The following is a 23,058-nucleotide window of genomic DNA, read 5'->3' as shown; positions in this document are numbered from 1 at the left end:
CACTTGCTCCATGTGTGGGAAGGGATTCACTCGATCATTCAGCCTGCTGAGACACCAGCGAGTTCACAAGTGATTGCAGGGTTTGGATTCTGCTGTTATTGCTGCTGTTAATCACATCCAGGACTGAACCATGTTCATTCCACTGTGGAACTCCGCTGACCCAGCTGAAGGTTGTAAGCTCAGGGAGTGGGACCTCCAGGAGTGGAGTGTAAGAAAGCTGGGTTTCAGTATCCTGACAAATGGCGCGGTACCAGAGGAATCCTTACTGGTTAGGATCTGGTATGCACTGCCTGAGAGGGTGGTGGAGGCAGACTCAATCGCGGCTTTCAAAAGGGAATTGTGTAAGTACCTGAAAGAAAAAGATTTGCAGGGCTACGGGGAAAGGGCGGGGGAGTGGGACTAGCTGAAGGGCTCTTGCAAAGAACTGGCACAGACTTGATGGGCCAAATGGCCTCCTTCTGTGCTGTAACCACTCTGATTCTCTACGAAGGAACCGTCCAGCGTAGGCCTAGGGGTGAATGATGTCTGATTCCCTGAACTGTTTCACATTGAAACCAGTTCAGATCCGGATCAATTCAGTTTACAGAAGAATAGAGAGAAATATCTCCCCCAACTGAGGGAGACAAAAGCAGCCATTAGAGAAGCTCAGAAATCTTTGGAAAAGAAGAGAGTGCTCAATTATGGTAATCATTGTAAAAGCTTTTCCAGCTACGTCAGGAGGCAGAAGACGGTTAAAGATGGTTCAGTGCAGGGGTGGGCCATTATTTGGGCTGGAGGGCCACTGAACAAGTTTTGCTGAGCTGTTGAGGGCCGCCCACCAATGTTCCCCCTAAGGTGGGCGGCCGCACGGTCACGCATCAATCGCGGGGTCCTGCGCAGGGTGCTCACCAGCTCCCACCGCTGGAAGAGACACTGTGCAGCAGATTTAAAGGGACTGCTCACCAGCTCCCACCACTGGAAGAGACACCGTGCAGCAGATTTAAAGGGACCGCTCACCAGCTCCCACCGCTGGAAGAGACACTGTGCAGCAGATTTAAAGGGACTGCTCACCAGCTCCCACCACTGGAAGAGACACCGTGCAGCAGATTTAAAGGGACCGCTCACCAGCTCCCACTGCTGGAAGAGACACTGTGCAGCAGATTTAAAGGGACCGCTCACCAGCTCCCACCGCTGGAAGAGACACTGTGCAGCAGATTTAAAGGGACCGCTCACCAGCTCCCACCGCTGGAAGAGACACTGTGCAGCAGATTTAAAGGGACCGCTCACCAGCTCCCACCGCTGGAAGAGACACCGTGCAGCAGATTTAAAGGGACCGCTCACCAGCTCCCCCCGCTGGAAGAGACACCGTGCAGCAGATTTAAAGGGACCGCTCACCAGCTCCCCCCGCTGGAAGAGACACCGTGCAGCAGATTTAAAGGGACCGCTCACCTGCTCCCACCGCTGGAAGAGACACCGTGCAGCAGATTTAAAGGGACCGCTCACCAGCTCCCACCGCTGGAAGGGACACGCTGCAACAGATTTAAAGGGACCGCTCACCAGCTCCCACCGCTGGAAGGGACACGGTGCAGCAGATTTAAAGGGACCGCTCACCAGCTCCCACTGTGGAAGGGACACGGTGCAGCAGATTTAAAGGGACCACACACATTGGTGAGAACAAAGTGCTAAATTGGTAAATTTGAAACAATCCCACTCTTGGGGCCCAAATTTGACCAGCAGAGATTTCTGGCGAACTCACCAGAGGTGCGCCGCTTTTCTACACCGATTAGGGCGCCAAAAATCTTCAGGCCGAGTTTGGCCGCTCCCCAGCCTCGCCTCGATGGAGGTGCAGCCAGGTCCCGGAGCTGAAAACAGTGCCGGGACCTCTGCACATGCACGCTAGAGTGTGCACGCATGTGCAGTAGCTCCTCGCCCCCAGAATCTCGGCGTGTGCTCTGCAGGCTGTGTGGGAGGGGCCAGAAGCGTGCTGCCCGTATCTCTGGCCCAATGGGCTCCCTCATCGGCGGCCCGCTGAAGGTAGGACTTCTATTTTTTGTGTGTTTATTCATTTATTGATTGATTGTGGTCCATTTTTCATTTCGCGCTCTGGGTTGTAAGAGATCTCGAGACCCCAGTTTAAGTTCACTAAAGAGATTCTGAGCTTTCTCTGAGTTTTGACTGCACATACATGCAAGTTGAGTTGCAGTCAGTGGGAGGTTGAGGGTATATCACCAGGAGCAGATCTGCACAGTGAGAAAGAACCGATTCGCCGACCTTTGTATTTGTTATTGATTGATTGCTTATTACATAGAAACATGGAAAATAGATGCAGGAGTCAGCCATTCGAGCATGCACCACCATTCAATAAGATCATGGCTGATCATTCACCTCAGTACCCCTTTCCTGCTTTCTCTCCATACCCCTTGATCCCTTTAGCCGTAAGGGCCATATCTAACTCCCTCTTGAATGTATCCAATGAACTGTCATCAACAACTCTCTGCAGGAGAGAATTCCACAGGTTAACAACTCTGAGTGAAGAAGTTTCTCCTCATCTCAGTCCTAAATGGCTTACCCCTTATGTCTCCTGGTTCTAGACTTCCCCAACATCGGGAACATTCTTCCTGCATCTAACCTGTCCAGTCCCGAAAGAATTTTATATGTTTCTATGAGATCCCCTCTCATCCTTCTGAACTCGTGAATACAGGCCCAGTCGATCCAGTCTCTCCTCATATGTCAGTCCTGCCATCCCGGGAATCAGTCTGGTGAACCTTTGCTTCAATCCCTCAATAGCAAGAACGTCCTTCCTCAGATTAGGAGACCAAAACTGAACACAATATTCCAGGTAAGGCCTCACTCAGGCCCTGTACAACTGCAGTAAGACCTCCCTGCTCCAATACTCAAATCCCCGAGCTATGAAGGCCAACATACCATTTGCCTTCTTCACCGTCTGCTGTACCTGCATGCGAACTTTCAATGACTGATGTACCTTGACACCCAGGTCTCGTTGCACCTCCCTTTCTCCTAATCTGCTGCCATTCAGATAATATTCTGCCTTTGTGGTTTTGCCACTAAAGTGGATAACCTCAGTTATCCACATTATACTGCATCTGGCATGCGTTTGCCCACTCACCTAACCTGTCCAAGTCAGCTTGCAGCCTCTTAGCCCTCCTCACAGCTCACACCGCCACTTAGCTTAGTGTCATCTGCAAACTTGGAGATATTACACTCAATTCCTTCATCTAAATCATTAATATATATTGTAAATAGCTGGGGTCCCAGCACTGAGCCCTGCAGCACTCCACTGGTCACTGCCTGCCATTCTGAAAAGGACCCGTTTATCCCGACTCTCTGCTTCCTGTCTGCCAACCAGTTCTCTATCCATGTCAGTACATTACCCCCAAAACAATGTGCTTTAATTTTGCACACCAATCTCTTGTGTGGGACCTTGTCAAAAGCCTTTTGAAAGTCCAAATACACCACATCCACTGGTTCTCCCTTGTCCATGCTACCAGTTACATCCTCAAAAAATTCCAGGTTTGTCAAGCATGATTTTCCTTTCATAAATCCATGCTGACTTGGACCGATCCTGTCACTGCTTTCAAAATGATTCTTTAATAATTGATTCCAACATTTTCCCCACTACTGATGTCAGACTAACCGGTCTATAATTACCCGTTTTCTCTCCCTCCTTTTTTAAAAAGTAGTGTTACATTAGCTACCCTCCAGTCCATAGGAACTGATCCAGAGTCAATAGACTGTTGGAAAATGATCACCAATGCATCCACTATTTCTCAGGCCACTTCCTTAAATACTCTGCAATTCAGACCATCAGTCCCCGGGGCTTTATTGGCCTTCAGTCGCATCAATTATTTTGGTCTTGGTGCTTCAGATGCAGGATTCCTTCTAATTTTTATTTGTTAATTAATTGCTTATTACTTTTTGTGCTTTGTTTCATGCTTTGTAAATCTTGGTGCTAGGTGCAGGTCCTCTCAGCTTCCTTGTATTTTTTATTTGTTATTGAATGTTTATTTTTGTGCTTTGTTTAGTGCTTGGTGCTTTAAATGTACTGCTTTGTTTAGTGCTTGGTGCTTTCTCAACTCCCCACAAGGTTTTTCTGTGTGGCCAGATATGCTGGCCTAAGTTAGTTTGGAGTAACTATTAGCTGTTCAAACTAGCTTAATGACATCACTGCAGTGCCTAGCAACCAACCTCCCTGAGCCCTGCTCATTATGGGCAAGGTTTAGCGTTTGATGGGACAATGTAGAGGGAGCTTTACTCTATATCTAACCCTTGCTGTACCTGCCCTGGAAGTATCTGATGAGAGAGTGTACAACATAAGAACAAATGAACATAAGGAATAGGAGCAGGAGCAGGCCATACTCGAGCCTGCTTCACAATCCAACACGATCATGGCTGATCCGATCATGAACTCAGGACCACTTCGCTGCCCTCTCCCCATAACCCCTTATTCCCTTATTGGTTAATAAACTGTCTATCTCTGTCTTAAATTTATTCAATGACCCAGCTTCCACAGCTCTCTGAGGCAGCGACTTCCACAGATTTACAACCCTCCGAAAATAAACTGCCACCAAAGCAAGTATATCCTTTCATAAATATGGAAACCAAAACTGCACGCAGTATTCCAGGTGTGCCTTCACCAATATCCTGTATAACTGTAGCAAGACTTCCCTGCTTTTATACTCCATCCCCTTTGCAATAAAGGCCAAGATTTCATTGGCCTTCCTGATCACTTGCTGTACCTGCATACTAACCTTTTGTGTTTCATGCACAAGTACCTCCAGGTCCCGCTTTACTGCAGCACTTTGCAATTTTTCTCCATTTAATTAATAACTTGCTCTTTGAATTTTTCTGCCAAAGCACATGACCTCACACTTTCCAACATTATACTCCATCTACCAAATTTTTGCACGATCATTTAGCCTGTCTATGTTCTTTTGCAGATTTTTTGTGTCCTCCTCACACATTGCTTTTCCTCCCATCTTTGTATCGTCAGCAAATGTGGCTATGTTACACTCGGTCCTTTCTTCCACATCGTTAATATAGATTGTAAATAGTAGGGGTCCCAGCACTGATCCCTGCGACACCCCACTAGTTACTGATTGCCAACCCGAGAATGAACTATTTATCCTGACTCTGTTTTCTGTTAGTTAGCCAATCCTCTATCCATGGTAATATATTACTCCCAACCCCGTGATATTTTATCTTGTGTGTAACCTTTTATGTGGCATCTTGTCAAATGCCTTCTGGAAGACCAAATACATCACATCCACTGGTCCCCTTTATCCACCCTGTTTGTTACATCCTCCAAGAATTCCAACAAATTTGTCAAACATGACTTCCCCTTCATAAATCCATGGTGACTGCCTGACTGAATTGTGCTTTTCCAAATGTCCTGCGACTACTTCTTTAATAATGGACTCCAACATTTTCCCAAACACAGATGTTAGGCTAACTGGTCTATAGTTTCCTGCTTTTTGTCTGCCTCCTTTTTTAAATAGAGGGGTTACTTTTGCAGTTTTCCAATCTGCTGGGACCTCCCCAGAATCCAGGGAATTTTGGTAAATTACAACCAATGCATCCACTATCCCTACCATTACTTCTCTTAAGACCCTAGGATGCAAGCCATCAGGTCCAGGGGATTTATCCACCTTTAGTCCCATTATCTTAATGAACACCACCTTCTTAGTGATTGTGATTGTGTTACGTTCCTCCCCCGCTATAGCCCCTTGACTATCCGCTGTTGGAATATTGTTTGTGTTCCTCTACCGTAAAGACTGATACAAAATATTTGTTCAGAGTTTCTGCCATCTCCATGTTCCCCATTACTAATTCCTTGGTGTTGTCCTCCAAGGGACCAACATTTACTTTAGCCACTCTTTTCCTTTTTATATACCAATAGAAACTCTTGCTATCTGTTTTTATATTTCGTGCTAGTTTACTTTCATAGTCCATCGTCCCTTTCTTAAATTTTTTATACATTCTTTGATGGCTTTTAAAAGGTTCCCAATCTTCTGTCCTCCCACTAGTTTTGGCCACTTTGTATGCCATTTTAATTGGATACCGTCCTTTATTTCTTTAGTTGCCATTGATGGTTATCTTTTCTTTTACAGCTTTTTCTCCTCACCGGAATGTATTTTTCTTGAGAGTTGTGCAATATCTCCTTAAATGTACGCCACTGTTCATCAAACATCCTACACTTTAATCTATTTTCCCAGCCCACTTTAGCCAACTCTGCCCTCATACCAACATAGTTTCCTTTATTTAAGATTAGTACGCTGGTTAGAGATCCAACTTTCTCACCCTCCACCTGAATTTGAAATTCAGATCATGCTATGATCACTCATACCAAGAGATCCTTTACTGGGAGATTGTTTATTAATCCTGTCTCATTACACAGGACCAGATCTAAGATAGCCTGCCCCCTGGTTGGTTCCGTTACATACTGCTGAAGGAACCCTTCTCTTCTGCACTCTATGAACTCTTCCTCAAGGCTACCCTGACCAATTTGATTTGTCCAATCAATATGGAGGTTAAAATCACCCATGATTATTGCTGTTCCCTTTTTACAAGCCCCCACTATTTCCTGGTTTATACTCCGACCAACACAGTTGCTACTGTTAGGGGACCTATAGACTACGCCCACCAGTGACCTTTTCCCTTTATTATTCCTTATCTCCACTCAAACTGTTTCTACAACCTTATCATTTGAGCCAATATTGTTTCTCATTATTCCATCCTTTATCAATAGAGATGCCCCACCTCCTTTTCCTTTCTGTCTGTCCTTCCTGATTGTCCAGTATCCCTGAATATTTAATTCCCAGACCTGGTCACCTTGCAACCACGTCTCTGTAATGGCTATCAGATCATACCCATTTGTATTTATTTTTGCCGTCAACTCATCTATTTTGTTGCAAATGCTCCGTGCATTTAGAGAAAGTGCCTTTAAGATTGTTTTTTTACCCTTTTTTCCCCCACTTGTTTCCTCTCTCCTTCAAACTCACTTTCTTTAATTTTGCTTTCTAATTCCAGCTTTACTCCCCTCCCTAATGAATCTATTTTCAGGTTCCCATTCCCCTGCCAAGCTAGTTTAAAATCTCCCCAACAACACTAGCAACCCCCGTCCCCGCGAGGATATTGGTCCCGGCTCTGTTGAGGTGCAACCCGTCCGCCTTGTACCGGTCCCACCTCCCCCAGAAGCGGTCCCAATGCCTCAGGAAACTAACGCACTCCCGCCTGCACCATCTCTCCAGCCACGTATTCATCTGCTCTATCCTCCTATTTCTGTACTCACTCGCTCGTGGCATCGGGAGTAATCCAGAGATTACTAGCTTTGAGGTCCTGCTTTTTAATCTCTCTCCGAGCTCCGTAAACTCTGCCTGCAGGACCTCACCCCTCTTTCAACCTGTGTCATTGGTCCCAGCGGAAGGAGCACACAACAACCCAAGCACTTCAACAAACCGGCACTTCAACCAACGTACTTTCAACCACCGTCTGTCCAACCTGCGACAGATACTGTAGCCCCCGCATTGGACTTAACAGACATCTGAGGCCTCATTTGTAATGTGGAAGCAAGTCATCCTCGACTCCAAGGGACTGCCTTTGATGATGATGGTTTATATCAGACAGGAGGAAATTGGTGTCAGTGACTGTGTAGGAGGAGTCTCCAGCTTCAACTACTCGAGCTCAATGTTTCGGAGCTTGAGCGGCGGCTGGAGTCAATACGGTGCATCCGCGAGGCTGAGAGCTCCGTGGATAGCACCTTTTAGGAGGTGGTCACCCCACAGATTAAAAGCGTGCAGGCAGAGGGGAAGTGGGAGACCACCACACAGAGTAAGAACGCTAGGCAGGTAGTGCAGGAGTCCCCCCCGTGAGTCCATCTCACTTTCAAACCGATGTTCACTTCTGAGCCTCTGGGGAGTGCCTCTGGGGAGTGCAGCTCGAGCCAATTCCAAGGCACCACGGGTGGCTCAGCTGCACAGGGGAGAAGAATGAAGAATAAAAGAGCTGTAGTGATTGGGGATTCTATAGTTAGGGGAGCAGAAAGGCGTTTCTGCGGCCGCAGACGTGACTCCAGAATGGTATGGTGCCTCCGTGGTGCCAGGGTCAGGGATGTGACAGAGCAGACGCAGGGAATTCTGGGGGAGGGAAAGAGGGTAAACAGCTAGAGGCCATGGTCCACATCAGGACCAGCACCATAGGTAGAAAGAGGGATGAGGTCCTACAGGCAGAATTTAGGGAGCTAGGAAGAAAATTAATGAGTAGGACCTCAAAGGTAGTAATCTCCGGATTACTACCAGTGCCACGTGCTAATGAGCACAAGAATAGAAGGACAGAGAGAATGAACGCGTGGCTGGAGAATTGGTGTAGGAGGGAGGGCTTTAAATTCCTGAGGGATTGGGACCATTTCTGGGGGAGATGGGACCTGTACAAACCGGACGGTTTGCACCTCAACAGTGCCGGGACCAATATCCTCGCGGGGAGATTTGCTAGTGCTGTTGGGGAGAGTTTAAACTAGCTTGGCAGGGGGCTGGAAACCTGAGAAAACATTCAATAGGGAAGGAAGTAAAGCAGAAATTGGATAGCAAGAATTTAGAAATCGAATCTGTAAAACAGGAAACAAGAGTTAGCAAGTAGTAATCAAGGAGGGCTTCCTGTGCGAAATGGCATATACTTTAATGCAAGGAGTATAGCGAGTAAGGCAGATGAGCTAAGAGCACAGGTAGATACTTGGGAGTATGACATTATAGCCATTACAGAGACATGGCTGAAAGAGGGGCAGGTTTGGCAGATCAATATTCCTGGTTCCAGGATTTTTAGACAAGAGAGAGAGGGGGGTAAAAAGGGTTTCGCGTATTGATTAAAGAAACTATTACAGCGGTGAGGAGGGATAGTTAAGAGAGATCATCAAATGAGGCCACATGGGTCGCATTTAAAAATAAAAAATGGGTGATCGCACTGCTGGCCGTGTATTATAGACCCCCAAACAGTGGGAGGGAGATAGAGGAACAAATATGTCGGCAAATTGCTGTGAAGTATAAAAACCATAGGGCAGTAATAGTAGGGGAGTTTAACTATCCTAATATTGATTGGGGCAAATATAGTGCGAAGGGTATAGAGGGTACGGAATTCTTAAACTGCATTCAAGAGAACTTTTTTAGTCAGTATGTAACAAGCCCAACATGAGAGGGGGCGGTTTTGGATTTAGTTTTGGGGAATGAAGCTGGGCAGGTTGAAGGGGTATTAGTGGGAGAGCACTTCGGCGCCAGTGACCATAATTCAGTCAGATTGAAGTTAGTTATGGATAAGGACAAGGATAGGCCTCGAATAAAAGTCCCAAATTGGGGAAAAGCTAACTTTGCTAAGTTGAGGAGTGATTTGGCCACAGTGGACTGGAAACTGCTACTTGTAGGTAAATCAGTGTTGGAACAGTGGGAGGCATTCAAGGAGGAGGTCTGGGAGGCTCAGGCCAAACATGTGACTTTAAAGAAAAAGGGTGGAATAACAATTCTAGAACCCGCTGGATGTCTAGGGACTTACAGGGGAGGGTAAAGAAAAAACGGGAAGCTTATGTCATACACCAACGGCTAAATACTGTAGAATCTTTGGAGGAATATAGAAAGTTAAGAAGTAAAATTAAAAAGGATATTAGGAATGTTAAGACAGAGCATGAAAAATACTTGGTTAGTGTCATATATCTCACATTACTGTATATAACTATCTTACCATGCGATACATGACTGTAACTGGATATGACATTTAACAATAAGCATACCTTACCACCAGGGGTGCACTTGCAGGAGACACTCCATACCTGTCCCACTGTGGTATATAAAGGGAGGTCTCAGGCAAGTGCAGCACTGGAGAGCTGGAATTAAAGGTGCAGGTCCTGAGTGACCTTGACTTCAGCTTGTGTCTCGTGTAAGTCAGTACATTAGAGTCAGGACTTAACAGTGGCGATGAGTTACAGGATCACAGAATCCACAGAATGGCTACCAACAGCTCAAATGAGAAATACAATGCTGGAGACAATTGGGATGACTTTATAGAAAGGCTCCAGCAAAGCTTTGTGACCAAAGACTGGTTGGGCGACGATAGGGCAGACAAGAGAAGAGCCCATCTCTTGACCAGCTGTGGCTCGAAAACATACGCTTTAATCAAAGACCTGCACCCGAGAAACCAGCAAGCAAGTCGTTTGAGGAGTTGAGCACACTTGTGAGAGACCATCTGAAGCCAGCGAGCAGCCTACACATGGCCAGACACAGGTTCTACAACTACAGACGCTGTGTGGGCCAAAGCATACCCGACTTCGTGGCGGAACTTCAGAGGCTGGCTAGTTCATGTGAGTTCCCCGATAAACGAAGGAGAGAAGTACTGAGAGACTTTTTTTATTGAAGGAATATGCCACGCAGGCATATTCCAAAAGTTTATAGAGACTAAGAACTTGACTCTAGAGGCAGCAGCACTGGTCGCACAGATGTTCTTGGCAGACAAAGAAGAAAGGAGGCTGATCTATACTTCGGGTACGACAACCAACGAGGCATCAGAACAAGGGGTTCAGATTGTGAAACAAACCGCTACCCCCACACACAGACAAAGGCAGGAGAGCAGGCTTTCAACAGCAGACAGTGGCGCCAGAAGCCATCAAAATCAAGGGCCACATGAACGGCCGATCACACCTCATCAACCCTCAATGTAAGCAATCAACAACAGATTGAGAGAAGCTCAAGGGAGATCAGCCAGACGGTGCTCATCCTTCGGAAACAATGGAAACGGTCTGTGTTGGAGATGTGGGGGCAGGCACTCAACCAGGGTGTGTCGATTTCAGCATGCCGTTTGCAGAAACTGCAACTACAAAGGGCATCTGGCTCGCATGTGCAGAAAAACAGCAGCTCGGCTGGTATACGAATCGGAAGAGTCGGAAAGCAGACCAGAAAACGGTTGGAACAGTGCACGGGACGCCGAGGTACAGCGGGTTAACATGATCAACGTCCACTGTTCTTACACCAAGACGCCTCCAATTATGATGAGGGTTCCACTCAACGGGATACCCATCAACATGGAACTGGACACGGGGGCCAGTCAATGCCTCATGAGCGTTCAACAATTTGAACAGCTGTGGCTGCACAAAAGCAACAGACCGAAACTCTCAAAGATCGACACCAAACTAAGGACCTATACTAAAGAAATCGTCCCAGTCCTTGGCAGCGCCATGCTCTCAGTCACACACAAATGGACGGTGAACCGACTTTCCCTGTGGATTGTCCCCGGGGATCTCCCAGACCTGTTGGGGAGAAGTTGGCTAGCAGAATTTAATTGGGAATGGGATGATGTTCACACCATGTCGTCAGAGGAACGGACCTCCTGCTCAACAGTTCTAAGCCGTTTTGAACATCTCTTTCAGCCAGGTGTGGGCACCTTCAAAGGGGCTAAAGTTAGAATCTACATCACACAGAATGCCAGACCGGTCCATCACAAGGCTAGAGCTGTGCCTTATGTGATGAGGGAAAAGATTGAAAAAGAACTGGACCGGCTTCTGCGAGAAGGCATAATTTCTCCCGTGGAATTCAGCGACTGGGCAAGCCCCATCGTCCCCATCATGAAGCCTGATGGATCCGTGCTAATCTGTGGGGATTACAAGTCTGCCATAAACAGAGTCTCCCTACAGGACCAATACCCGCTGCCCAGAGCGGAGGACCTATTTGCCACGTTGGCTGGAGGAAAACATTTTTCGAAACTTGACCTCACATCTGCTTATATGACGCAAGAACTGACCGAAGAGTCTAAGCTACTCACCACCATCAACACACATCGAGGCCTTTTTGTGTACAATGGATGCCCATTCGACATCAGGTCGGCAGCGGCTATATTCCAGTGCAGCATAGAAAGTCTGCTCAAGTCCATCCCGGGGATGGTTGTGTTTCAAGATGACATACTCATCACGGGCAGGGACACCTACTCTCACCTCCGCAATCTTGAGGAAGTACTAAGTCGATTGGATCGGGTAGGCCTAAGAGTTAAGAAATCCAAGTGTCTGTTTTTCGCGCCTGAGGTTGAATTTTTGGGCAGAAGGATTGCCGCTGATGGAATCTGCCCAACCGAATCCAAAACCGAAGCGATTCGCCTGGCACCCAGGCCCCGGAATGTCTCGGAACTGCGCACCTTTCTCGGGCTACTCAATTACTTTGGGAACTTTATGCAGAACTTGAGCACGCTGCTGGAGCCTCTCCATGTGCAACTCAGAAAGGTATCGGATTGGTTTTGGGGAGACGCCCAAGAAGCTTCAATAAGGCACGCAACTGTCTATGTTCCAAGAGTGTTTTCGCCTTTTTTGACACATGTAAAAAGTTAGTCCTTACGTGTGATGCATCAGCATACGGGGTCGGGTGCGTTTTACAGCACGTCAATGATGTGGGTAAATTGCAGCCCGTTGCTTATGCCTCCAGGTCACTTTCGCGGGCGGAGCGTGGGTACGGTATGGTTGAGAAGGAGGCGCTCGCGTACATGTACGGTGTCAAAAAGATGCACCAATACCTTTCCAAGGCAAAGTTTGCGTTAGAAACTGACCACAAACCTCTCACGTCCCTACTATCCGAGTGCAAGGCGATCAACGGCAACACCTCGGCGCGCACTGGCTTACGACTACACGATAAGGCACAGACCAGGCACAGACAACTATGCCGACGCGCTTAGCAGGCTACCCCGGCGACCACAGAAGGGTCCGACAAACAGGACTGAGATGGTCATGTCAATCAATGCCTTTGAATCCACAGGTTCGCCCATTACGGCTCGCCAAATCAGAGCCTGCACGACCAGCGACCCCACGTTATCTCTAGTTAAAAGATGCATTTTAACCGGTGACTGGGCAGAGGCTCACGATGCCTGCCCCGAGGTGGTCAAACCCTTCCGTAGGCGCATGCATGAACTCTCACTACAGGCAGACTGCCTGATGTGGGGCAGCCGAGTAGTTATGCCCTTACGAGGCAGGGAGGCGTTTGTCCAGGAGCTCCATCGCGAGCACCCGGGAATCGTCCTTATGAAGGCCAAAGCCAGATCTCATGTCTGGTGGCCTGGCATTGACGCGGAATTGGAGCTCTGCGTCCGTCGGTGCACCTTTTGTGCCCAACTCAGTAATGCCCCCAGGGAGGCTCCCCTAAGCCCCTGGCCCACCAAACTGTGGTCGCGGGTACATGTAGAGTATACGGGCCCATTCATGGGCAAAATGTTCCTTGCAGTCGTTGATACATTTTCAAAATGGATCGAGTGCACCATTTTAAAATAGAGCACCACCTCCACCACTGTGGAGAGCCTTAGAACCATGTTTGCAACGCACGGCATTCCTGACATATTGGTCAGTGATAATGGTTCGTGCTTCACTAGCGCAGAATTTCACAATTTTATAGTTGACCACGGTATAAATCACGTTACGACGGCACCTTTCACGACAGCACCTTTCAAGCCGGCCTCCAATGGCCAGGCAGAGCGAGCAGTGCAGATCATTAAACAAGGCATGCTCATAATCCAAGGTCCCACACTGCAGAGCCACCTGTCACAACTGCTGCTGGCATACAGATCTCGTCCGCATTCGTTGACTGGGGTTCCCCCCATGCAACTATTGATGAAACGAACCTTAAAGACCAGGCTCTCGTTAATCCTCCCAGACATGCATGAAATTATTGAGGCTAAGCGGCAAAAGCTAACTGAGTACCATGACCGAAATTCGAAGGGGAGGTGGAATGAAATAGGGGACAAAGTGTTTGTGCTAAACTATGGCCGGGGTCCCAAATGGCTTGCAGGAACAGTAACAGACAAAGAGGGAAACAGGCTACTGGTTGTACAAATGGACAATGGCCAAACCTGGTGGAGGCATGTAGACCAAGTAAAAAGTAGATTCACTCATAACACTGAAGAACCAGAGGCAGACTACAACATGGAACTCACACCACACCTGGTGGACAGACAGGTGGAACAACCTGAAGAAAGGGCAGTCTCAACAGACAGCCCAGGCGAGATACCAGCAATCACACCGAACGAAAAACAGGCACCAAGGCAAACAACTGAACCACAACAAGACGCTCCACGCGAGAGCGCAGACCACCCGAGAGACTGAATCTATAAAGGCAATAAGACCTTGGGGGAGGGTGATGTCATGTATCTCACATTACTGTATATAACTATATCTTACCATGCTATACATGACTGTAACTGGATATGACCTGTAACAATAAGCATACCTTATCACCAGGGGTGCACTTGCAGGAGACACTCCATACCTGTCCCACTGAGGTATATAAAGGGAGATCTCAGGCAAGTGCAGCACTGGAGAGCTGGAATTAAAGGTGCAGGTCCTGAGTGACCTTGACTTCAGCATGTGTCTTGTGTAAGTCAGTACATTAGAGTCAGGACTTAACAGTTAGTAAACTTAAGGAAAGCCCAAAGAAATTCTATAAATATATTAAGAGCAAGAGGATAACTAAAGAAAGGGTAGGGCCTATTAGAGACCATGAAGGTAATCTTTGTGTGGAGGCGGAAGATGTTATGATTCTTAATGAATACTTTGCGACTTGTTTTCACAAAGGAAAGGGGCAATGCAGATACTGTTATCGAGGAGGAGTGTGAAATTCTGGATGAAATAAACAGTGAGAGGATTATTAAGGGGTTTAGCAGCTTTGGAAGTAGATAATTCCCCAGGCCCAGATGAAATGCATCCCAGGCTGTTGAGTGAAGTAAAAGAGGAAATAGCAGATCTGTTGACCATCATTTTCCAGTCCTATTTGGATTTGGGCATGGTGCCAGAGGACTGCTAATGTGGTACCCGAGTAATTACAAGCCTGTCAGCCTAACCTCAGTGGTGGAAAATTATTGGAAAATTCCTGTGAGAGGATAAATCTACATTTAGAAACGCAAGGACTAATTAGGTACAGTCAGCAGAGATTTGTTAAGGGAAGATTGTGTTTGACTATCCTGATTACCTCCTCATAAAATTCAACCAAGAGGGTCGATGAGGGTAGTGCATACAATGTAGTGTATTTGGCCTTTAGCAAAGCTTTTGATAAGGTCCCACATGGTAGACCGGTCACGAAGGTTAAAGCCCATGGGATCCAGAGCAAAGTGGCAAGTTGGATCCAAAATTGTCTTTGAGGTAGGAAGCAAAGGGTAATGATTGATGGATGTTTTTGTGACTGGAAGGATGTTCCTGTGGGGTTCTGCAGGGCTCAGTCATGGGTCCCTTGCTTTTTGTGGTATATATCAATGATCTAGATTTGAATCGAGGGAGTAAGATTAAGACATTTATAGATGACACTAAAATTGGCTGTGTGGTTGATAATGAAGAGGAAAGTCATGGACTGCAGGAGGATATCAATCTACTGGTCAGGTGGGCAGAGCAGTGGCAAATGGAATTTAATTCGGAGAAGTGTGAGGTAATGCACTTTGGGAGGGCTAATAAGGAAAGGGTATACACATTAATGTTTAAAGATCAGTCCCTCAAAACTATCATCAATCTCATGGTCTACAGGGCTGTAGTGATACCCGCCCTCCTGTCTGGCTCAGAGACGTGGACCATGTACAGTAGACACCTCAAGTCGCTGGAGAAATACCACCAACGATGTCTCCGCAAGATCCTGCAAATCCGCTGGGAGGACAGACGCACAAACATTAGCGTCCTCGTCCAGGCCAACATCCCCAGCATTGAAGCACTGACCACACTTGATCAGCTCCGCTGGGCAGGCCACATAGTTCGCATGCCAGACACGAGACTCCCAAAGCAAGCGCTCCACTTGGAACTCATCCACGGCAAACGAGCCAAAGGCGGGCAGAGGAAACGTTACAAGGACACCCTCAAAGCCTCCCTGATAAAGTGCGACATGCCCACTGACACCTGGGAGTCCTTGGCCATAGACTGCCCTCAGTGGAGGAAGTGCATTCGGGAGGGTGTTGAGCTCCTCGAGTATCGTCACAAAGAGCATGCAGAAATCAAGCACAGGCAGCGGAAGGAGCGTGCGGCAAACCAGGCTCCCTGCCCACCTTTCCCTCAACAAATATCTGTCCCACCTGTGACAGAAACTGAGGTTCCCGTATTGGACTGTACAGCCACCAAAGAACTCATGCTAAGAGTGGAAGCAAGTCTTCCTCGATCCCGAGGGACTGCCTATGGTGATGATACACATTAAGCGGTAGATGATCAAAGGGACCTTGGAGTGCTTGTCCATAGATCCCTGAAAGTAGCAGGCCAGGTGGATAAGGTGGTTAAGAAGGCAGACGGAATGCTTGCCTTTATTGGCTGAAGCACAGAATACAAGAGCACGGAGGTTATGCTTCAATTGTATAACACTCTGGTTAGACCACAGCTGGAGTTCTGGTTGCTGTATTATTGGAAGAATGTGATTGTACGAGAGAGGGTGCAGAGATTTACTAGGATGCTGCCTGGAATGCAGCATCTTAGCTGTGAGAACAGATTGGATAGGCTGGGTTTGCTCTCATTGGAACAGTGGAGGCTGAGAGGAGACCTCATTGAGGTGACAACATTTTGAGAGGCCTGGATATAGTGGATAGCAAGGGTCTATTTCCCTTGGTGGAGGGGTCAATTATGATGGGGCATAGTTTTAAGGTGGTTGGTGGAAGGCTCAGAGGGGTTTTGAGGGGAGGCTTCTTCACGCAGAGGGTTGTGGGGGTCTGGAACTCACTGCCTGGAAGGATGGTGGATGCAGAAGCGCTCACCACATTTAAAAGGTGCTTGGATGGGCACTTGAAGTGCCGTAATCTGCAGGGTTACGGACCTAGAGCTGGTAATTAGGATTAGACTGGATAACCTCCTGTTGGCTGGTGCAGATACGATGGTAAGTACTGCAGCAAATCGAATATGGCCAGGGTGATCTCCTGGACTCGTTTCGATCGCCTGGATGGGTCAGAGAGGAATTTTCCCAGATTTTTTTCCCCCAATTGGCCTGGGTTTTTATCTGATTTTTGCCTCTCCCAGGAGATCACATGGCTCCGGTTGGGGTGGAGTGTAGAATGTTTCAGTGTAAGGGGTGTCGCAGTTGTGTGAGGCAGACTGGTTGGCCCGGGTGCTCTTTACCTTTCCGCCATTGTTCATTGCTCACAGGTTTATATGTAACCTTCAGGGTTGCTGACCGAGGGCCGTGCGGCTCTTTAAGGGTCGGCGTGGACACGATGGGCCGAAATGGCCTCCTGCACTGTAAATTTCTACGTTTCTACCAATTACTTTAAATCTATGCCCTGAGTTATTGACCCCTCTGCTAAGGGGAATAGGTCCCTCCTAACCACTCCATCTCGGCCCCTCTTAATTTTATAAACCTCAATCAGGTCTCCCCTCAGCCTCCTCTGTTCCAAACAAAATAACCCCAGCCGATCCAATCTTTCCTCATACCTAAAATTCTCTAGTCCCGGCATCACACTGGTAAATCCCTTCTATACCCTCTCTTTTCTGTAATGTGATGACCAGAATTGCACGCAGTATTTTAGCTGTAGCCTAACTAGTGTTTTGTACAGTTCAAGCTCTTGTATTCTATGCCTCGGCTAATAAAGTCTAGTATCCCGTATGCCTTCTTAACCATCTTATCGACCTGTCCTGCTACCTTCAGGGATCTGTGGACAAGCACGCCAAGGTCCCCCTGTTCCTCTACACTTCTCAGTGTCCGACCATCTATCGTGTATTCCCTTTCCTTGTTAGCCCTCACCAAATGCATTACCTCACACTTCTGCAGATTGAATTCCATTTGCCCCCCCCTGCTCTGCCCACCGGACAGGTCCATTGATACCTTCCTGCAGTCTACAGCTTTCTTCTTCATTATCAACCACACGGACAATTTTCGTATCATCTGCAAACGTCGTAGTCATACCCTTTACATTCAAGTCTAAATCATTGATGTATACCAGAAACATCCTTCCAGTCGCAAAAACACCCATTGACCATTAACCTTTGCTTCCTAGCTCAGCCAATTTTGGATTCAAGTTGCCACTTTGCCTTGTATCCCATGGGCTATTACTTTCATGACCAGTCTGCCATGTGGGATCTTATCAAAAGCCTTGTTAAAATCCATATACACAACGTCAAACACAACACCTTCATCGACCCTCCGCGTGACCTCCTCAAAAAATGCAATTAGGTTAGTCAGACACGACCTTCCATTAACAAATCCATACTAAATGTCCCTGATGAATCCGGCTCTTGCTGAATGAAGATATATCCTGTCCCTCAGAATTTGTTCCAATAATTGAAAGTCCAAATTGGGGGAACTGAATTTTATTTTGTTATGCTATCGAGATTGGGGCCAGAGGGACAATAAATAATAATAAATAAATTATTTTAAAAATCGGTGATCAGACCTGCAGTATGATCAAAATCTCCAGATGACGCCAAAAATGGGGAGCGTGGGGCTCTGTGAAGAGGACTGTAAGTGAGCTCAGTCTGAATGCACAGGTTTGTAAATGGGCTGGATGAATGGCAGATGAAATTTAGTGCAGAGAAATCTGATGCAAAACATTTTGGAAGAAAAATGGAGGAAATGTACATTAAATGGTAACATTTTAAAAGGAGTGGCGAGAGAGATTTGGGGATGTAAAAGTCCCTTTTCTTATTAATGAGCAAGTTCCAGAGTCCAATGTCAGCAACTTTAATGCCTTAATAAGAAATATAAGATGAGCAGTTTCTCAGGCATCCACCGCATCTTATACTGATCCACCAATCAGAGTAAAGATGCAAGTCCCGCGTGTCCACAGTAACTGACACCAGGTCAGCCCGCTGGATGGAACCTCGGGCGCCCTGAGCTTGATCTCTGGTGTCTCCAGTCCCCACTGCCCCCTTACATCAGTCTCCCCTCACTTTTATACCCTGCACTGATCCACCTCTGGCACCGGACTCTTCTTTGTCTTCTCTGCTGGGTTTGGGCAGGAAGTGAGGAAAAGACAGCTGGAACTTCTCTAATCTGTGATTTACAAGGACACTTTCCCTGGTTCCCAGCACTTACTTTTCTTCAGTAATTTTCTCATTATCCCTAAACTACCCTGCCTGCTGTTAGTTCTTATAGTTTCACAATTATAGGTATAAACATCTCACATTATAATCTAATCTATTCTATTACTCACACTGGTTTAAGCTTGGAAGAAGCACTGAGGGTAGCAAGGGCACAGAATGTACTCTGGGTGGGGAACTTCAATGTCCATCACCAAGAGTGACTCGGTAGTACCACTACTGACTGAGCTGGCCGAGTCCTGAAGGACATATCTGCCAGACTGGGCCTGCAGCAGATGGTGAGGGAACCAACACGAGGAAAAAACCTACTTGAGCTGGTCCTCACCAATCTACCTGTCACAGATACGAACAATGACAGACAGGTAAAGACCATCGGGTACATCCAGCCTGTCCCACATCGAGCTGCATCTGTCTATGACAGCATTGGTAGCAGTGACCACCGCACATAGTCATTGTGGAGACAAAGTCACACCGAACACACTCTCAAATGTGTTGTGTGGCACCATCACCGTGCTAAACGGGATAGATGCAGAACAGATCTAGCAGCTGAAAACGGGGCACCCTCAGGGTGCTGTGGGCCATCAGCAGCAGCAGCATTGTATTCCACCACAATCTGTAACCTCATGGTCCGGCATATCCCTCACTCTAACATTACCATCAAGTCTGGTTCAATTAGGAGTGCAGAAGAGCATGCCAGGAGCAGCACCAGGCGTACCGAGAAATGAGGTACCAGCCTGGGGAAGCTGCAACACAGGACTACATGTATACTAAGCAGCGAGAGCAGCATGGTATAAACAGGGCTAAGCAATCCCACAATCAACGAATCAGATCAAAGCTCTGCAGTCATCCCACATCCAGTCGTGAATGAACACAAGAACATACATAACAACCAGGAGCAGGAGTAGGTCATACGGCCCCTCGAGCCTGCTCCGCCATTCAATAACATCACGGCTGATTTTCTACCACAACTCCACTTTCCTGCACTATCCCCATATCCCTTTAGTCCCTTAATATCCTATGCTGGGTTCAGTTCTACACTCACTGGTTCCCCTCCCTCTCCTTCCCTGAAGGTGCTGACTCTGGCTGGGTTCAGTTCTACATTCACTGGTTCCCCTCCCTCTCCTCCCCTGAAGGTACTGACTCTGGCTGGGTTCAGTTCTACACTCACTGGTTCCCCTCCCCTGAAGGTGCTGACTCTAGCTGGGTTCAGTTCTACACTCACTGGTTCCCCTCCCCTGAAGGTACTGACTCTGGCTGGGTTCAGTTCTACACTCACTGGTTCCCCTCCCCTGAAGGTGCTGACTCTGGTTGGGTTCAGTTCGACACAACAGTTTCTCTCCACTATGTGACCCATGTGCCCAAACTGCATGTGTGAACCTCGACAGTGAGTGTCGACTGGCTATTCCACTGTCCTCACCTGAGGCCTCACACGTGCATTTTCCAGCAGGGCCACCAGACTCTCCTCCCAATGGCTCAGTGGATAAAGGCATGTAGGATCTGTTCCCCACCCCCCCTCACCCCAACTGCAAAATGGATTGTCGAATGGAATAAAACCTACGGACGGTGGGACGGGTTAATAAAAAACAAACCTCAGTACAAACACCCAGAGGGTGGGCTATACAGTGAGGGGTTCATTCAAACATTGCAGCGAAATGATGATTCATTGAGAGACTGGAAGGACATCCTCAGAGACAATGATACAGGACACCTGCCATCGATCTAATCAACACAGGCAATAGCACCAGACGCCGGCCATGCACACCTTCAATGGTCCCTGGTCCCCGTCAAGAAGGAAGAGGGACATTCACACATTCCTCAACTGTGGAGACAGACCTGTTCCCAAGGAAGGTTTGCATTGTACTACACAGCAGGAGAGCTGATCGTGCCCCTGTCTGGGCCAGGGAGTGGAATACACTGATGATCAAGAGGTTATTAACCATCGGAAGAGTCGACACGGGAACAGCAGGAAATATGTTTGATGCTGTGATTATGAAGCCCCATAAAAAGAGGACCACTTCGGAGCGAGGGCAGTGCAGTGAAGGAGGATGCAGGGTGGTCACCTGGTCCCGGCCTACAATCCACATCACAACCACCAGCTGTGTGGGTGATTATAAGTTTCAGTCAAACCGTCGGGGAATTTGTCCGAGTCGTTTTATAATCACAGTCGAATCGCGGAAGGGTGTTAAACTGTGATATTTCCTGTTAGGTTTCAGATAACCTTGTGTAGGGGGTTTATATTATGGGTTCGGTGTTATTCCGGTCGGAATCTCAGGGAGGTTGTGTACTGGGGAATAACGCAAGTTCAATAAACATACAAATTTAAGGTTGAGCCAAAACCCTGTGCCGAGTGTATTTTGTTCTTATAAATCCTGAAGTCAAGAACTGTTGTTGAGGGTTTAGCGAATCTCTCACAGGCACCACCCAGTGTGACTGAGTCATAGTTCCACCATTCAATTAGATTGTGACTGATCAGTATCTTAACTCCGTCTACCTGCCTTGGTTGCATCACTCTTAATAGCCTTGCCCAAGAAGAATCTATTAATCACAGTTTTGGAATTTTCAATTGGGCCCCAGCCTGAGTTTTATGGGGAACAGAGTTCCAGATTTCCACTACCTTTAAGAACATAAGAAGCAGGAGCAGGAGTAGGCCATACGGCCCCTCGAGCCTGCTGCACCATTCAATAAGATCCAGGATGATCTTGTACTTCAGCTCCACTTTCCCGCACTATCCCCGTATCCCTCGATTCCTTTAGTGTCCAAACAGCTTTCTCTCTCAGCCCTGAATATACTCAATGACTCAGCATCCACAGTCCTCTGGGGGACAGAATTCTAAAGATTCACGACCCTCTGAGTGCAGAAATTTCTCATCAGCTCAGTCCTAAATGGCCGAGCCCGTATCCTGAGACAATAACCCTTAGTTCTCGACTCTCGAGCCAAGAGAAACAGATTCTCACCATTTGTGAGGAAGTGCTTCCTGACATCACCCCGGAACCTCAGTGGTGGGAAAATTATTGGAAACAAATCCTGAGGGACAGGATAAATCTTCATTTGGAAAGACATGGATTAATTAAGGACAGTCAGCATGGATTTGTTAAGGGAAGGTCAGGTCTGACTAACTTGATTGAATTTTGAGAGGAGGTAACCGTGAGGGTCGATGAGGGTAGTGTGTATGATGTAGTGTATATGGATTTTAGCAATGCTTTGGATAAAGTCCCACATGGCAGACTGGTCACAAAAGTAAAAGCCCATGGGATCCAGGGCTAAATGACAAGTTGGATCCAAAATTGGCTTAGGCTGGAAGTGAAAGGTAATGGTGGATGGGTGTTTTTCTGACTGAAAGGCTGTTTCCAGTGGGGTTCTGCAGGGCTCAGTGCTGGGTCCCTTGTTTTTTGTGGTATATATCAATAACTTGGACTTGAATGTTGGGGGTATTATTAAGAAGTTTGAAGGTGACACTAAAATAGGCTGTGTGGTTGAGAATTAAGAAGAAAGCTGCGGACTGTAGGAAGATATCAATGTCCTGGTCAGGGGGGCAGTAAAGTGGTAAATGGAATTCAATCCGGATAAGTGTGAGGTAATGCATTTGGGGAGGTCTAACAAGGCAAGGGATTACACATTAAATGGTACAACACTGAAAATTGTAGAGGAACAAAAGGACCTTGGAGTGTCGGTCCACAGATCCCTGAAGGTGGCAGGCCAGGTAGATAAGGTGGTTAAGGCAACATATGGAATACTTACCTTTATTAGTCAAGGCATGGAATACAAGAGCTAGGAGGTTATGCTTGAACTGGTTAGGCCACAGCTGGAATACTGTGTGCAGTTCTGTTCACCACATTACAGGAAAGATGAGATCGTACTGAAAAGGGTGCAGAGGAGATTTACAAAAATGTTACCTGGACTGGAGAATTTTGGCTATGAGGAAAGATTGGAGATGCTGGATCTGTTTTTTTTTGGAACAGAGGACACGGAGGGGAGACCTGTTGGAAGTCTATAAAATTATAAGGGGCCTGGATAGAGTGCCGAGGAAGGACCTGTTTCCCTTGGCAGAGGGGTCAACAACCAGGGGCATA

The 23,058-nt window shown here is 47.2% G+C and overlaps 1 pseudogene; it reads right to left on the bottom strand.

The window, feature by feature from the left end:
• The window catches only part of LOC139235640 (zinc finger protein 271-like), a 127,562-nt pseudogene that overhangs the window by 39,936 nt on the left and 64,568 nt on the right, over nucleotides 1–23,058 (bottom strand).

The sequence above is a fragment of the Pristiophorus japonicus genome, chromosome 23 (assembly GCF_044704955.1).
Source record: "Pristiophorus japonicus isolate sPriJap1 chromosome 23, sPriJap1.hap1, whole genome shotgun sequence".
In the NCBI taxonomy this organism is placed as follows: domain Eukaryota; kingdom Metazoa; phylum Chordata; class Chondrichthyes; family Pristiophoridae; genus Pristiophorus; species Pristiophorus japonicus.
The sequence above is the reverse complement of the archived record's forward strand: the minus strand, read 5'-3'. Positions and strand labels throughout refer to the sequence as shown.